The sequence below is a fragment of the Arachis ipaensis genome, chromosome B5 (assembly GCF_059453495.1).
Source record: "Arachis ipaensis isolate K30076 ecotype BB chromosome B5, ASM5945349v1, whole genome shotgun sequence".
NCBI classification, from domain to species: Eukaryota; Viridiplantae; Streptophyta; class Magnoliopsida; order Fabales; family Fabaceae; genus Arachis; species Arachis ipaensis.
Genome location: NC_142440.1, coordinates 4,096,991 through 4,100,815, shown reverse-complemented (window position 1 = coordinate 4,100,815; position 3,825 = coordinate 4,096,991). Strand labels below are relative to the sequence as shown.

The 3,825-nt window shown below is 30.9% G+C and overlaps 1 pseudogene; it reads right to left on the bottom strand.

Moving 5' to 3' along the window:
* Window positions 1-1,450: 1,450 nt before the first annotated feature.
* On the bottom strand, window positions 1,451-3,331 carry LOC148563237 (pentatricopeptide repeat-containing protein At3g56030, mitochondrial-like; annotated as a pseudogene).
* Between the last annotated feature and the right edge of the window lie 494 nt (window positions 3,332-3,825).

Here is a 3,825-nt window from a genome sequence, read left to right as displayed (position 1 = left end):
CTGAACAATTCCTGTGTAGTGTCATTTTTTTACTTTTGCCATCAAATTAAACTAAAAACCATTATCCATTTTCAGTAGAGGAATTTATATATGAATGCACCTGTTTTGTTAGTGTCGATGTCCATACAAAATATGGATATGATGACACATATCTATTGTATGTTTAGTTATTTAGACACAAATTTTATTAAAAAAAAAAAAAGTGGTACACAAATGAAAATATGTATTTAGTTTTCGTAATTTAATTTTTTAATATATTGTCAGTGTAAAATAATTTTATATGTGTATCTAATGTCAGTGTAAAATAATTTTACATATGCATCTAATTACGTAACACCACATTAACAAAAATAACTACCTTATGCATTGATTGCATAAATGGTCAATTGGTCATCCAAAAAAAAACCAAATATAATTGTACGACTGTGTAAAATATTTTATACTGTTAATGTATCAAAATTAAACTCTTAGTTTCCATTCAAAATATTGAGATAGATAAATTAAACTTGAGATATATATAATTTTGTTTCTTATATTGTAATTTTATCATTTATTTTCTTTGAAGTGAAAACTATGTATACTTATCTTTACGTGAAATTGATAATTGAGAGTTATTAAATAATAATTTAGTCAAACATGTCAAATTATGTAATGATTCTTAACTAACAACTTTGCATAAAAATAACTACATGTAAATTTTCGTCTTTCTTTTAACCCTTACATCTTCAATTCTTCTTTCTTCTCACCCTTCCTCCATTATTGAGCTTTCTCTCCTCTTCTCTCTTTCACTGTTGTCCCTCTTTGCTGCCGCCTCTCTTAGTATTCATTGGTCACATATGCCTTCTTTCTCCCATTACAGATATGTATGTGTGCGTGTGTGTATGTGCGAATTTTAATTTATTTGTTTTTTGTTTGTTGCTGATGATTTTTGGTGGATGATAATGAATTGTGATGGTAGTGGTAGTGGCTTTGATAGAATTGACATTCAATTATGATTGTGAATGTATTGTTGTGCTTAATTACCAAATAAGATGTGAATGTATACATGTATTTATTTTTTTATTATTTTGAGAGAACAACTAAACATATTCTATATATATAGAACAATGCTAGGGAACCAAAAAGGTATTAGCAAAAAATCAGTCAAATATTTTTGGGTGAATCCAAAATCTCTATGAATTAATATATATGGATGTTTCTTCTGCTAAATATCAGAATGTTTCTTTGTCATATTAAATGGATGTTCTTTTATATATTTTTCGAATTTTTTTGTATTGCAAATGTAAATGTCTCTATTTCTTTAAGAATTTCATATTTTTTTTAATTTTATAGATATTTAATTATTTTTGCTAAAATATAACTCGATATTTCTTTTGTTAAGTATTAGGATTTTTTTCATATTAAATGAATGTTTTTTTATATTTCTGTAATTGTGTAGTTTGCAGTCTCTTTAATCATCAAAACAGCACCTAATATCCCAAAACGCAGAGAGCAACATCTGCAACAAACCCCTAATTACAAACATGTGTGTTGAATACAAAATAGGAACTCCATCATCCACCATCTTTCTCACTAGCATCATAGCACCATCCACCTTCTTAACCTTACACGCGCCCAACACAAGCGCGTCGAACCCATCTTCCTCCATCTTCTTCAAAACTCCGGCAGCGGCAGCCACGTCTCCAGCGTAGCAGTGTGCAACGAGAAAGTAGTTGTCTCCCGTCAGATCCAGATTCACACCAAGCGTAGACATAAAATCTACCATGCACCGCACGAGGTCTATGGCTTTCTGGCGCATTAGGATGTTCAGGACGGGGTAGAAGGTGGTCGCACTGGGGCGGCAGCCTTCGGCATCAGTATGTGCCATATATTTGATGACGTGGAACGTGTCATCAACGCGTTGGAGCTTGCAAGGCACGTGATGAGGGAATCGAACGCGTTCTTGCGAGTGACGCTGCAGTTGAGGGTGGATAGGGTTTGAAGGAGGTGGTTGAGGAGGGAAAAGGAGAAGGTTTCGTCGGTGATGAAGTCGAAGATGGACTTTGTGTTGAAGCAGTTGTCTTGGATGCGCTTGTTGAGAGCGTCGCGGAGAGCATGGAAGTCGCCGGAGCTTCCAGCAGCATTGGTGAGAGAGAGAGATCTGTGTGTGTGATTATTAGAGGTGGATAGGTTAATATGAAAGAGAAGAGAAATGTTTTTATAGGTTTTAATTAGGTTTACTTAATCAATTTTAAATTTTTTAAAATTTAAATTTAAAAAATTTAAAATTAATTATTAATATAAATTAATGTGGTTTTGTTTTGTTTTTGACTGATAACCTCTTGGTTCCATATACTTTTTCATATATATATATATGTCTTTTGTATATATTTTTATTTTTAGTATTAGAAATGATTGATAAACCGAGAGGAAAAAATAGAAATTGTCTATTACACTATAAAGAAAAGGTATACACAAGAGAAGTGTACAAAAAATTGGTGCGAACATTATTTTTGTTTACAAAATGTGGTTGAATGAACATATGTATAACTCAGGTTCTCTTAGTAAGTAGCATTTACACTTCTATTGATACTAAAAAGATATTTACAATTGTATCAAATATATGCATAGAATTCACTCATATGTTGAGTGCTAACTTAATGAAGAGTCAAGTTTCAATTTTGACATGACATAAGGATACATAAAATAACAAAGTTAATTTTTTTGGATATTGGATAAAAATGGGTGTAATCCTTTAATATTGAAAATTATGGTGTTTTACAAAATTTTGGAGACCATAAAATTCGCAAAGTGCGAATTGTCAGATCAATTTTTTTTATTTATAAAGACAATACACAGTCTGTGTCAATGCAATACGTATTCTGCGTATTGTGCTTGCACAGAACAACGCTCCCATAATACTGTAAAACTCTATTTTTGTAACATTAACGTAAAACTCTATTCACTCTTCTATATTAAAATAAAAAATCCAAATAACAACATTTCCTAAACTCAAGTCTATGTACAATATTATTATTTAAAATACAAAAAAAAAAAACACTATTAATTCATGACTTTGCTAAAAGATGAAAACAAGAGGAAAAAAAAAAAAGAAATTATTTGAAGGTTGTAGTAGTCAATGGTGAATAGTGAATAGTAGTCAATACTTGCCATATTTGTGCCAACAAAGAAGCATGACTATACATCTTCTAGCAATATAGAACCTGGATTTGTGCTCCTTTACCATGGCAAAGCACCCTTGATGCCTCTCTGAATGTACATAGCCTCCACCACCACTAATCCCTCCATTTTTATTATTACTATTTGTTCTACGTGATGCACATTGACCCATCTAAATGATGCAAACTATATCTAAATCATATATATTATATTTATATCTATAGATATAGAGATATATATAGAGTACTATGAATCAAATAAACCTGGCTGGTAATTGGTTTGGACAAGCTAGAAGACCAAAGGAATCTTAGCTTGTTTTGTGCAACTCCAATCCTGTTGCTTTTACATATCTTTGTGTGCTTCAATCCTCTTTCTCTATCTATTTTCTTCATCAAACTTGAGACTATTGGATTGTGGTGTATTTATATACTTGAAGACACATAGAGGTGTCTTCTAAGTTATTATGTTCTAGTATTTGTAGGTATAGCCTTTTGCGTCAAAGCAAGCTTTTTTCTCTTGATTATATGTGTTTAAAGGGTTACCATGTATACAAAGAATTGTGTTAACACTTTAAAATGTATTAATTTTATTTAGGTGTAATTTATCTCTCAGTATCTATAATTTTACTACATTTTTAATTAGATCTTTATATTTTTTTTTTTATTG